The sequence below is a fragment of the Pleurodeles waltl genome, chromosome 12 (assembly GCF_031143425.1).
Source record: "Pleurodeles waltl isolate 20211129_DDA chromosome 12, aPleWal1.hap1.20221129, whole genome shotgun sequence".
In the NCBI taxonomy this organism is placed as follows: Eukaryota; Metazoa; Chordata; class Amphibia; order Caudata; family Salamandridae; genus Pleurodeles; species Pleurodeles waltl.
The window spans coordinates 173,096,009-173,110,143 of NC_090451.1; the positions used below are offsets into that span (position 1 = coordinate 173,096,009).

The 14,135-nt window shown below is 47.8% G+C and overlaps 1 protein-coding gene across 4 annotated transcripts in view; it reads right to left on the reverse strand.

Annotated features, from left to right (window-relative positions):
• The window catches only part of C12H16orf74 (chromosome 12 C16orf74 homolog), a 200,744-nt gene that overhangs the window by 114,681 nt on the left and 71,928 nt on the right, over positions 1–14,135 (reverse strand). For 3 of the 4 annotated variants that reach the window (XR_011199977.1, XR_011199976.1, XR_011199978.1), the window contains exon 2: positions 10,386–10,492. The gene's annotated coding sequence lies outside the window, so the exon portion shown is untranslated. Of the gene's footprint in view, positions 1–10,385; positions 10,493–10,579; positions 10,706–14,135 lie in introns of those variants that run through there. The other variant, XR_011199979.1, reaches the window with a different exon arrangement.

The following is a 14,135-nucleotide window of genomic DNA, read 5'->3' on the forward strand; positions in this document are numbered from 1 at the left end:
GACCTGGAAGATTCCCCTTGGAAGGAGGTGGAACACAGGTCTCACTTGGAGATGTTGGGTCTGCCTGGGTGGGTATGCGTATCCACCCGGTCTATGGCAGCCAATCAGGGTAGTCAAGAGCCCCTGGAGCCTGAAACAGTGGCCCAGGGGACCGCCAAGAAGAGGAAAGGCAGGAGGCGCGGGAAACCCGCCCCAGAAGTTCCCACGGTCCGGGAGGAGGCAGAGCCTGAGGGTGATGCCCCGGAACCTACAGGGGAACAGGTGGCTGAACTGGGGGAGGTCCCTGAGCTGTCGCAGTGGCAGCAGGAAGGGGGACCCACCAGGGAAGTATTCTGCACAGCGCAGAAGGAGTGCCCTACTCTTGAGGGACTGCGGCAGCAGGCTGCAGCCCAGGCGGCTGGCGGGGCGCCAGGTACTCACCTGATTTATTGGGAGGATGGCCTCCTGTATAGTGAGCCTAAGGTTCCTGAGCCGGGGTCAGCTCGTATGCTGGTGGTACCCCAGGGCTTCAGGACCTTCCTACTGGGTTTGGCTCATGATGTGCCTTTGGCAGGACATCTAGGGCAGGACAAGACCTATAAGAGGCTTGTCTCCCACTTTTACTGGCCCTTGATGAACAAGCAGTCAGCTGCTTATTGTAGATCTTGTCAGACTTGTCAGGCAAGTGGCAAGAGTGGGGGGAAATGCAAACCTCCCCTCCAACCTTTACCGGTAGTCAGTACTCCCTTTGAAAGGGTAGGAATTGACATTGTGGGGCCTCTGGATCCCAAGACAGCCATGGGCAACAGGTTCATCCTGGTCTTGGTGGACCATGCCACACGGTACCCAGAAGCTATTCCTCTAAGGACGGTCACCGCCCCCGTGGTGGGACGTGCCTTGATGGGGGTTTTTACCCGCATGGGGTTCCCCAAGGAGGTAGTATCTGATAGGGGTACAAACTTCATATCCACTTATATGAAGTCTCTGTGGAAGGTGTGTGGGGTAACCTACAAGTTCACCACCCCTTACCACCCCCAAAGTAATGGTCTGGTTGAGAGATTCAACCGCACCTTGAAAGGCATGATTCAGGGCCTGTCAGAGCCCTTGAGGCGTAAGTGGGACGTCCTCTTGCCATGCCTTCTGTTCGCTTACAGGGAGGTGCCTCAAAAGGGACTTGGCTTTAGCCCCTTTGAGCTCATCTATGGCCACCCTGTGAGGGGACCGCTCAGTCTGGTGAAGGAGGCTTTGGAGAAAGCTCCTAGTAAACCACCCCAGGATGTATTTAGCTACATGCTGGCACTAAGAAACCAGACTGCCCGCTTCAGGAGTCTCGCTCAGGAGAACCTGGAAGCAAGCCAGGAGGACATGAAACGGTGGTACGACCAGAATGCCACTCTGGTTGAGTTTCAGCCTGGACAAAAAGTGTGGGTCATGGCACCAGTGGAGCCTAGGGCTCTCCAAGATAAGTGGACTGGGCCTTTTGAGGTGGTGGAAAGAAAGAGCGAGGTCACCTATCTGGTAGACTTGCAATCCCCCAGGAACCCCTTGAGGGTCCTACATGTCAACCGCCTCAAACCACACTTTGAGCGAACTGAGCTATCCATGCTCCTAGCGACAGATGACGGGGTGGAGGAAGAGAGTGAGCCTCTTCCTGACCTCCTGTCTGCAGGAGAGAAAGATGGGTCTGTGGAGGGAGTGATCCTCTCCCCCTCCCTGACTGAGGAACAGCAGAGGGACTGTCGCCACGTGCTGGGACAGTTCGCCTCGCTGTTTTCCCTGATCCCAGGAGTCACACACCTGTGCACACATGATGTGGACACTGGGGACAGTACACCTGTTAAACATAAGGTTTACAGGGTGACTGACAGGGTGAGGGCTTGCATTAAGGAGGAAGTCTCCAAAATGTTAGCCCTCAGGGTTATTGAGCACTCCAGCAGTCCTTGGGCCAGCCCAGTGGTCTTGGTCCCAAAGGCTGCTGCTCCTGGTGCCACTCCAGAACTTAGGTTCTGTGTGGACTACCGGGGTCTCAATGCGGTCAGCAAGACTGACGCACACCCCATCCCCCGAGCTGATGAGCTCATTGATCGGTTAGGAGCTGCCAAGTACCTCAGTACGTTTGATTTAACATCTGGGTACTGGCAGATTGCCTTAACTGAAGGGGCAAAGGAGAGGTCAGCATTCTCTACCCCCGATGGGCACTTCCACTTCAATGTGATGCCCTTTGGGATGAAGAATGCCCCTGCCACCTTTCAGAGGTTGGTCAACCAGGTGTTGGCAGGACTGGATGAGTTCAGTGCCGCCTACCTGGATGACATTGCTGTGTTTAGTTCCACATGGGAGGAACACCTGCAACACCTCTGGAGAGTGTTAGAGGCCCTGCAGAAGGCAGGCCTCACTATTAAGGCGAGCAAGTGCCAAATAGGGCAGGGTTCTGTTGTGTACTTAGGACACCAGGTGGGGAGTGGCCAGGTGGCACCCCTACAGCCTAAGATTGACACGATTCTGGCTTGGGAGCCTCCCAAGACCCAGACTGAAGTGAGAGCCTTTTTAGGTCTCACAGGATACTATCGGAGGTTCGTTAAGGGATATGGTACCATTGTTACCCCCTTAACTGAGTTGACTTCTAAGAAGCAACCCAAGAAAGTGATCTGGACAGAGGCTTGCCAGAACGCTTTTGATGCCCTGAAGGCTGCCATGTGCACAGCACCTGTGCTGAAGGCACCTGACTACTCCACGGAGTTTGTTGTACAGACAGACGCCTCAGAGCATGGTATTGGAGCAGTACTCTCACAGCTGAATGAAGAGGGCCTAGATCAACCCGTAGCCTTCATTAGCAGGAGGTTACTACCCAGGGAACGTAGGTGGAGTGCCATAGAACGTGAAGCGTTTGCTGTGGTCTGGGCACTGAAGAAGCTAAGACCCTACTTGTTTGGGACTCACTTCCGAGTTCAGACCGACCACAGACCCCTCAGATGGTTAATGCAGATGAGGGGTGAGAACCCAAAACTGTTGAGGTGGTCCATTTCCCTACAGGGGATGGACTTTACGGTGGAACATCGACCCGGTACAGAGCACGCCAATGCTGATGGTCTGTCCAGGTTCTTCCGCCTTAGTGATGAGAACTCCCATGAGGTTGGGTAGTTGCTCCCCACTTTTAGCTGGGGGGGACACGTGTTAGACTTTTCATCCTTGGCGTGGTCTCCCTTAACTTTTTGCCTCTGTTCCCCAGGTTGTTGATGTGTGCTGGACTCTGATTTTGCTGTTTTTGTTACTCTGGGCACTTTACCACTGCTAACCAGTGCTAAAGTGCAAGTGCTCCTGTTTAAATTGTATGTAAGTGGTTCATCCATGATTGGCATATTTGAATTACTAGTAAGTCCCTAGTAATGTGCACTAGAGGTGCCAGGGCCTGTAAATCAAATGCTACTAGTGGGCCTGCAGCACTGGTTGTGCCACCCACATAAGTAGCTCTGTAATCATGTCTCAGACCTGCCCCTGCAGTGTCTGTATGTGTATTTTTACACTGTAAATTCGACTTGGCAAGTGTACCCACTTGCCAGGCCTAAACCTTCCCTTTCCTTACATGTAAGGCACCCCTAAGGTAGGCCCTAGGTAGCCCCAAGGGCAGGGTGCAGTGTATGGATAAGGTAGGACATATAGTAATGTGGTTTATATGTCCTGACAGTGAAATACTGCTAAATTCGTTTTTCACTGTTGCAAGGACTGTCTCTCTCATAGGATAATATGGGGGCTACCTTTAAATATGATTAAAGCGTAGATTCCCCTAGAGAGTAGATGGACACGTGGAGTTTGGGGTCCCTGAGCTCACAATTTAAAAATACATCTTTTAGTAAAGTTGATTTTAAGATTGTGCGTTTGAAAATGCCACTTTTAGAAAGTGAGCATTTTCTTGCTTAAACCATTCTGTGACTCTGCCTTGTTTGTGGATTCCCTGTCTGGGTCAGTTTGACAGTTGGGTTGTTTTTCACCTCACACCAGACAGTGACACAAAGGGAGCTGGGGTGTAACCTGCATTTCCTGATTAGCCATCTCTGCTAGGAGGGAGGGGTGGAGTGGTCACTCTCATCTGAAAGGACTGTGCCTGCCTCTAACAATGCCGGCTCCAACCCCCTGGTGCGTGTCTGAGGCCTTGCCTGGGCAAGGCAGGATTTCACAAGTAGGTGTGAGTCCCCTTTGAAGAAAGGTGACTTCAAAGACTAAAATGGGTATAAGAAGGGCACCCAAATCTACAGACTTTAGGAAACACTTCTGGAACCAAGAGGAACCTCTGCCTGGAGAAGAGCTGATAGCTGAGGAAAACGTGCTGCCCTGCCTGTGACTGTGCTTTGTGGAGCTTTCCTGCAGTGCTGCTTCTGCCAGAGTAAGAGGGCAAAGACTGGACTTTGTGTGCCTTCCATCTTGAAGAAGAAATCTCCAAGGGCTTGATGTAGAGCTTGCCTCCTGTTGTTGAAGTCTCAGGGATAGCAAAGACTTCTTCCTGCCAGCACCTGGAGTCTCTGGAGAGACCCCTACTCTGCTCTGTGGTGCCCTTCCAGTTCCTGGGACCCTGAAAGGAGAGGCTGGCAGCCTAAGGACAAAAATACACGCACCGAGCGCCGTGCGGAGAAAAGATCGACGCGAATCCGATCGCGGCTGAGAAAACGACGCGACGCCGGTTCCGCAGCTGAGAAACGACGCCGCAGGAAACGCGACCGAAAAACCGACGCCCGGAGCAGGAGAAACGACGCGCAGCATCGCTGACGGAGGCTGAGAGATCGCACCCTGCGCCGCGGGACTTTCGGATCGTCGTGTGGCTGGCTTTTTCAACACGCACCGCCGTGCCGAGTTGTTTTCGACGCACACAGCCGTGCAGGGTTACTTTCGACGCACACCGCCCGTGCGGGGTTATTTTTGACGCAAACCAGGTACATTTTCACGCTAGCAGCGCTAGTGTGGTGTTACAACTACCTAAAGACTCTTTTTTTATTTTAAACCTTTAAAAAATCATAACTTGACTTGTGTATGTTGGATTTTTGTCGTTTTGGTCTTGTTTTGTCTAGATAAATATTTCCTATTTTTCTAAACTGGTGTTGTGTCATTTTGTAGTGTTTTCATTAAGTTACTGTGTGTGTTGGTACAAATACTTTACACCTAGCACTCTGAGGTTAAGCCTACTGCTCTGCCAAGCTACCAAGGGGGTAAGCAGGGGTTAGCTGAGGGTGATTCTCTTTTATCCTAACTAGAGTGAGGGTCCTTGCTTGAACAGGGGGTAACCAGACTGTCAACCAAAGACCCCATTTCTAACAGAGTCCATTTATCTTTGCTGGGAAATAAACTTTATTTGGAGACGGTAACGGAGGTGCTGGAAAGTGGTGGCTGAGCAGATCAGACTACCGATAGGTGTAAGGTGGACAGAAGTAGCCCCATAGAGGAGGGTTCCTTCTGGTGGAGGAACAAGGTTAGGGGTCTCAGGAAATGGAACAATGGAAAGTAAGGAGAGACGGGGGAATGAGAGGAAGGTAGGCTTGGTCAGATGCGAGCCGGCCGATGTGGCACAAACATTAGAAGCAAAACGAAAGGCAGGAGAGCCCAAGCAAGACATCAAATAGATGTTGTAAAGTTAAAGATATAATGGCAATTGTTAAAAGGTTGGTAAATAGATACTATGTGTTAGAGTGCTGCGAAGGCATATTTGTAGATATGGCTGAAGGGTGGTGTTAGGTGGGCCCAGCTGGCTCTTGACTAAAGGAGTAAAGGAGCCTTTTGAGAGCAACAAGTTGTCTGTGACGATTCCCTCCCAAGTATTTATTATATTTATTTCATACCACACTGATCATTAATTCTAGAGGGAGGAAATGTGCTGCATTAGCTGGCATTAGGTTTAATCATGGGAACTCATGTTTATACACAAATCCCTGCATGCTTTCCTCATGTTCTGGTCCATTTTCTATAAAAAATATTTTGTTATGCGTTACTAACAGAAAAGTACATGGGTGTAACATCAGAAATACAGTGTTCCTGCACAACTTGTAATTTCTAATATTGTTGGCAATTTGTGTTACAAGGAGAATCTGAAATTTCAGTTCACTCACAGTCAATAGGACCTACGTACCCTTAGTGCATATGAACACAAGTAGTCACCTTGCACAGAAGGAAATGTGGAATATGGAATGGGATTATGGTTCAGGTTTAGTTATGGGGATCCACCATATATTACCTGGGTTACCTGGATGGTTGCGTTTTCAAGCTATTCATAGATACTTAAAATGCAGTCACCGAAGGAACAATAAAGAGTCTGCCCTCCTCGAAGTACTGCAATTGCTAATTCTGTTATTTGAAATATTAAATTAAACAGATTATAAAAATCATGAACTCGGATAATCCCCTAAACTGAGCATGGTCATGTGAGTGGGACATGATCAAATAACAGTCACCACAAGTTTCCAAACATTTTTACAGCACTTTCAAAAGATGTTGCTTCCCTCTACACCTTGACTACTCCTTCCAGGCACACTTTGTCATAAAGAACTTTCAAGGAGAGGTTGATGAGGATAGAACATGCTCCGTTCACCAACACTGCATACCCATCACTGCGTGTGACTACCCATGTACCACCCGTGGAATGCTCCTTAAAGCAAAGTCACGCCAAGAGCACAAAGTACTGCCTTGCATTATTTTATGGTTACTGTACAATACAAGGCAATTCCACAAAAGAAAATGATGGACGGAGTGTTGAAACTTTTTAAACACTCACCCCCAGTCACAGATCTAGGTTTAGTTCATTGTTACTTTGTTTGCCACTTCACCCCAGTTTGGACCCAGCCATATGCAAATCAGTCTTGACCCTGCTCCCAATGGGATCAGTCCAGCCTGACGTGCCAAGCCAGGTCCTCCCTGGACAGGATTCAAGCATCCTAGGACCGGTTTCAGGGTATCACCCTTCATCAGCCAGGCTCCAGTGGCACAGCAAGCAAGGGACCCACGTCTGGGCATACCCTAACCACTCGCAGTTTGGGCTGGACTGTTCCCATGAAGTACAAGGTCAAGACTGATTTGCATATGGCTGGGTCCAAACTGGGGTGGCATAGTGAACAAAAGAACAATGGATTAAACCCAGATCTGTGACTGGGGGTGAGTGTTTGCTTTGTTCAGCACTCCGTCCATCATCCTTTTGTGTTGCTAATACTTTACAATACACACAGGATTTGTGATAGAAAGTAATTCCCAAAACAACACTTTGCTCCGGTTCAGTGACACAAATCTGTGGCACAGTCTTAGTAAATCCGCCCCAGTCTCCGCAGTGATTGTGTCCTGGTGTGCCTGTCATGCTCCCCATCACACCTGCTGTGCCCTAGTCACCTCATTTCCTTTGGTTTCTCGCCTCCTCTTTTCCCTTTCTCATTGTGCCTTTCCTCTCTCGCCCTGCTTTATTCCCACTCTCTGCTTTTCTTCTTTCCTCTCATTTTTTTTCTTTCAGTATCTGATTCCAGTGCTTAATTTGTGCTTGCTGTTTCCGGTGCCGGGCACCGGCACTTATTTTTGAGGGCCAGCACATATTTTTCTGCCTCAAGCATTTACTGCGGACGGAGGAAGAGAAAAACGAAAAAGTGTCATAATGGGAGAAAGCAGAAAGCTACAAGAGTGAGCTGAAGGGGCAGGGAGTGGCTGTAAATTGATTGAAGAGACCCGAGATGGCATCAGGATTGCGCTGCCTCAGTGTTCACACATTTAATTGCAGCAGCTGCGTGTTTAAGAGGAGGGCTTTGGGCACCAGCACGTTTTCATTTAAAACGTAAGCACTGTCTGTTTCGTAGCTCTTTCAGTAAGATGGCTCTTAGTTTCAGGTTTTCTAGCTTCCTGGAAGCAGATTTACTAAGTTTCAAAGCTGTGCAGAACAACATCAAAACGTGCTGGTTTGCATCAAAGGGAGAAATAAAATCAGCACCATATCTACCAAGATATGGAACTGTTGTTTAGTCACCCAGTGCTGTACACTGCCATGCGCCAACACACACAACCTTGCACTATAGTGCAAGGGACTGTGTATTCAGACAAGTATCACTTTTGTAATGGAACTGTAGTTCAATACTTTTCCCACATTGTATGTGTGCTCTTCGGTGCAAAGGTGGAACAATGTGCAGCCTTTTTTAAACTTATTCCATTGTTACGCCTCTCAAGAAGGTGTATTTTTTGGTGCAACTACCTCCCTCTCGATGTTAGTAGATGGGGATTTGCATCAGAGCCCATGGGTGGTTGCATGGGAATGCCCATGCAACACTCATAGAATATCCTCCTTGATGCAAAGTAGCACATAGGACTACTTTACGTTAAGCAACTTTCCAATGCAATCAGGATTTGTGAAAGAAAGTAAATCCCAGCACACCAGTTTGCACTGGGTTTGCTTCACTTTTGTGATGCAAACCTGGCACAAAGTGTAAGTACATTTCCTCATTGGTATCTTTGAAACACGTTTTTTAAGGGGGCTTTAATAAATGTGTGTTTTATTATCTGTTTTTATGTAGAGCCACATGCTCCACTCTTGCCATTTCTAAACATGGTAAAAAGCAGGAGTATTTTTTAACATAAGTAATGTTATACAATTGCCAACCTCAGAGGGAAGGAAGGCTGAGTTGGGCGCAACAGAATCAAACTTGTGACCTGCAGATTACATCATGTATCAGTTGCCAGCATATAGCCTGGTTCCCCGTTTTCATCCATCAGCTAGGTAAATGCTTGCCATTGATAATTTCAAATTGGAATAAGGCCACCTTAGCCTTCCATCCTTCTGATGTTGATATCTTGAATACTATTACATTGGATAATGGTTCTTACAAGTGTGGCACAAATCACTGCATTAAAACAAGTTGTTACCCATGATGCTTCTTGTGTACATATGGTGCTGCTGACTGTACATAAAGGGGTTCACTACACATAGACACTTCTGCATCTGTAGAAAAACGTGCTGCAATTTCTTACACATAGTATAAAGCTGAACCTGCGCATATGTTACTGGTGTGTCATGTGGCTATGCCAGAATACAATTCATCACAGAGATGATAATTCTCTAAATGTAGTTGAAAAGCATTGGCTGTTGGTAATAGTCATAAGTCCTTGATTACACATAGAAATATACAGTGATTGAAAACAAATCTATAACAAAGCACACGTTGAATGTGCTGTGCTCCAAGACACAGACAAAAGGCTCTGTGCTCAAGCACACAGAAAAATGCTGTGTTTCTGCTTATAGGAACTCTTCCTAGAGTGGCAGATTAAGAAAAGCAAGATAAATCATGGCAGAGAGGCTGCCTGCAATAATGATGCTAATGATAGCTTGATTTTTGTTTAGTGTTTCATTCTGCACTGCTGTCATTTCCAACTCCCATTTCTGACCATTGTAGACAGCTAATGTTGCCAATGATATGTTGCTGCTTTGGCTCAAAGGGTTCCACACTCCTGGAGTTTTGCTTTAAATTCATAGGTGCGTTCTGAGTGCATGGCGGTTGACTGGGGTGGGGGGCTTGCAATGAAGCTGAAAATGTCAATGAGGAAACCCTGGTGTCGGAGTATCTACAAGCGTCCATGAGGCTTTTCCTGACCAACATCAACTGGACACAAGGTGCCAGGGACTCAGTCTACCAGACTCGAAAGGATGGTTGGCAGCCCTGTTGGGATTCGACCTAGTGACTTTGAGATGGGCCCATCCTCGGGCAGCGTGCTCCTGAAGCAAGGTTTCAACTCACTCAGCTATCCTTCTGGTGAAACGGGAGGTGAAGGAATACACTGAAGGAACAAGGTAAATTGTGACAAAATTGTGAAGTAGCGGGTGTTAAGGATGAACATCGCACACTGAGGGCTTAGCGGTTACAGAGTGAATCGGGTATTTCCAGCACATCCGTGTATCCCCACATTCACAGCTAGATCATGGGGCAGAACAACTGTCTTGGTTTTTATCTTACGCAGCTACTGCGAGAGGGCGGGCACTGGCAAGTCTGTAGTTACTAGGCAGTATCTTTGTGGGTACTGTTTACCAGTGGTGTCCATTCGCCACAATACTTATGGACTCTATATAGATATCCAAGTTACTCACTTTACAAAAGTGCGGCTCAATTTGGACAAACGATGCAATGACATTGGACCCAACTCCGATCTATGGATACTGCTGAGATAACAAAGGGTGAAATAAAGGGGTCACCCCTCAAAGCAGGCGATACCAAGAACAAAGAGTGTCACTCTAAAAATAGGGAACCCAAAACTTTTGTTACTCTACTGCCTCATGCATATGATAACCCCCCTACAGAACTGCCTGGGTCGCAGCAACAACGCCATTGATGCTGCAGTCTTACCAGTGGCTGAGATTAATTAAAGCACTCCACTCATCACCATTTTGTTTTCTTCAGCACTCTTACCTTTCAGGCACGACACCTCCAGACCCATGGTCTCATCCTTCTGACATTAGGGAACTTTGTTATCCAGGAAGACCATCGAAAGCTCTTGTCAGCAGCCCGGGTTCACCCTGCAAAAGTAGCAGATGATATAAAAACACAGCGAAGTAGACATGACTTCCGCGCCGCAGCTCGAAAGTGGCATTTTTAAAACGTACGTCACTCTGGGTCTGCACGCGGCGCAGCACAGGAAGTGATAGTCGCGAGATCAGAGCATCCTACCCACCACGGCACCATTCTCAAACTGCTGCTCTGTCCACAGCCTGTTCTTTCCATGCACACGAGCTCCTCCGCCCAACTCAATTGCAGATTGGAACAACAAAACATCAGCTATCATGGGCTGGTCGCTCAAACTCGTTTTTCCTTCTCTTATTTGAAGTGTTATTAAACACATGCACCGCTCAAAATCTCAGGAATGAAGCCATAAATGTTGCATAAAATGTTTTACCAATAACACTTGCAGATTCGCAAAACCAATACACAAATATGTTATGGCTGTTGCAGTTCATTGCTGTATGTAACCACAAATATATATTTTGGCCAGCGTCTGTTTTTATATTCTCCACAGTGCCCGTGCTTAAGAGCTGCAAAGCTCAATGCATATACATGATACACGGGGTCGGACTGAGACAGAAAATAGACCTGGGCACCAAAATAAAAGTGACTTTATTAGTGAACCAGACAGCTAAAAAGTGTCCCACGTTTAGAAACAAGCAGTTTTGAACTTGTAAAGAAAAGCAGCATATGGGTTTCGCAAGGAAGACGGCATGGATTTGAGCTTGTTGCAGCCAATGTTTGTTTTAACATCAGGGAACTCAACAGTAACAGGCATTTGCAATGCAATGGGTCTCATGTTTGCTTGAGTTAGAGCTATTAGCATTGTAAATTCCTAAGTGGACTTTTCTTGCCGCATAAATTGAAAATGAAAAGTAAAACAGTTGACATAAGAGAGCCCATTCAAAGCGCAATGGCCGCCATGAGCGAGAAGGAGACACGCAAAAGAAAGAAGAAGTTTGCTCGCAGGCAAATGTATAGGCAAATGTGCAATTGTCCATGTTACAGGGTCGATGGCCAAGGCGGTAACAAAACTGCCCCAAGGAGCAACAAACTTAAAGCACTTACGAATAATAACAAAGGATTTTTGAAAGGCAAGCCCATGAATGAGTGATCGTGATGAGCATGTGGTGGGCATGGTTAAAAGCACAGAGATAGATCACAACAGGTTAGAGCGCTTGTGTGCTCGACCTAAAAACCATCCCAGTAGACCATAAAAAAGGCCTGCAAACAGTGGAAGAACAAATAGCCCACCCACTGACCTGTCCGACCACTTTAAGCCTCACAGGAGTATGGAAGGTGCTATATAAATATCAGTACAGTGCAATCCCATTCCGGAACCAAGAATACTACTGCAAGGGTAGTGGGAGGGAGCAAAGTTTAGAAGTGATAGACTTGTGCATGACAATGAGTGGTAGTCTGGAGTACGAGTTGCCAGGCCCTTTGGTAACCCTGGCGCTGGCCCTTGAAGGCACTTCCAGGAACAGAGAGTAAACAGACATTTTAAAGTCTCGATTACTTTCAGTAGTTTCTCTTCCATTTTGTTCCTTCAGCGGTTCATCAGCATTTAGGAGGCAGTTGAGGGGCTAGAGGGGTTCAATTATGTGATGCTGCTGTGGGCCAAAGGGTGCAGGAGATCCCTTCCACACTCCTGGAGTTTTGGTTTAGGTTCATAGGTGGGTTCTGAGTGCATGGCAGTGAATTGGGGGGAGGGATTGGACTTGCAATGAAGCTGAAAATTTCAGTGAGGAAACAGGAAACACTGATAACGGATTATCTACAAGCGTCCATGAGGCAGTTCCTGATCAACATCAACTGTACGTGATGTGTCAGGCTTCTCACAGCCTCTGGAGAACACATAAACGTGCAGTACACCCCAATCCACCCCACTACAATTCACCCCAACCACCCCACACCAATCCTCCCCTCTCCAATCCAAACCACTCACCCCAATTCACTCTAACCCACCCCACTCCAGTCACCCCAACCCAACCCAATCTAGTTTGCCCTATCCAGTTTGCCCCACTCCAATCCAAAACAATCGGCCTCCCTCCAATTAAAAACAATCTGCCCCACTCCAATCCTAAACAATCTGTCCCATTCCAATCCAAAACAATCTGCCCCACTCCAGTCTGCCCCAAACCAATCCAAAACAATCTCCCCCACTCCAATTGGCCCAACTCCAGTCCAAAACAATTTGCCCCACTCCAATCCAAAACAGTCTGCCCACTCCAATCCAAAACAATCTGACCCACTCTAATCCACCCACTCCAATCTGCCCCATTCCAATCCATAACAGTCTGTCCCACTCCAATCCAATCACACCAATCTGATCTGCTCCAATCCAAAATAATCTGTCCCACTCCAATCTAAACCAATCTACCCCACTCAATCCAAAACAATCTGTCTCACCCCAATCCTCCCACTACAAATCTACCCCACTCCAATCCAAAACAATCTGTCCCACTCTAATTCACCCATCTCCAATCCAAAACAATCTGCCCCACTCCACTCCAATCCAAAACAATCTGCCCCACTCCATCCGGACCCTCTCCAATCCAAAACAATTTGTACAACTCAAATCGGCCTCACTCCAATCTTCCCCACTCCAATCCAAAACAAGCTATCCCACTCCGATCCGCCCCATCCAATCTACCCCATTCCAATACTAAACATTCTGCCCCACACCAATCTGCCCCATTGCAATTCAAAACAAAATGCCCTAGCACATTCTGCCCCACTCCCATTCAATCCACCCCTCCCCACTCTAATCCAATCCACCCATGCCAACCCAATCCACACCAATCCATTCCACCCCACTTCAATCCACTCCAATCTAATCCACCCCACCCCACTCCAATCAAATCCAAACCCTCCCCACTCCAATCAATCCACCCCACTCCAATCCAATCCCCCCCACTGCAATCTACCCCACTCCAATTCGCCCCACCCACCCACCCCAATCCACCCCACTCCAGTCTGCCCCACTCCAATCCAAAACAATCTGGCCTACTCTAGTCTCCCCCACTCCAATCCATTTCGATCTGCTCCACTTTAATCCAAAACAATCTTCCCCACTCCGACCTGCTCCACTCCAACCAGGCCCACTCCACCCTGCCCCAATCCAAACCCAAACAATCCACTGCAATCCAAAACAATCTGGCCCTCTCCAATTCGATCCACCCCACATAATCCAATCCACCCAATCCAATCCACCCCACACCAATACAATCCACCCCAATCCAGACAAATCTAATCTATTCCACTCAAATCCAACCCACCCCACTCCAATCCACCCTCCTCCAACCCAGTCCATCGCAATACACTTCCTCCATTCCACCCCAATCCAATCAGGTCCACTGCTACCCAATCCACCTCACTCCAATCTAATTCACCCACACCATCCCAATCCATCCCACTCCAATAAACCCACTTTAATTCACCCACTCCAGTTCAATCCAGTCCACATTTATCCACTGCACTCCAGTCCAATCTACCCCACACCAAACCACCTTATTCTACCCCTCTCCAATGAATCCACCCTACTCCACTCCAATCACCCCACTCCAATCTAATCCCACTCCAGTCCAATCAACCACAATCCACTCCAATCCACCCACCTCACCTCACTCTACTTCACCCCACCCCAATCCACCTCAC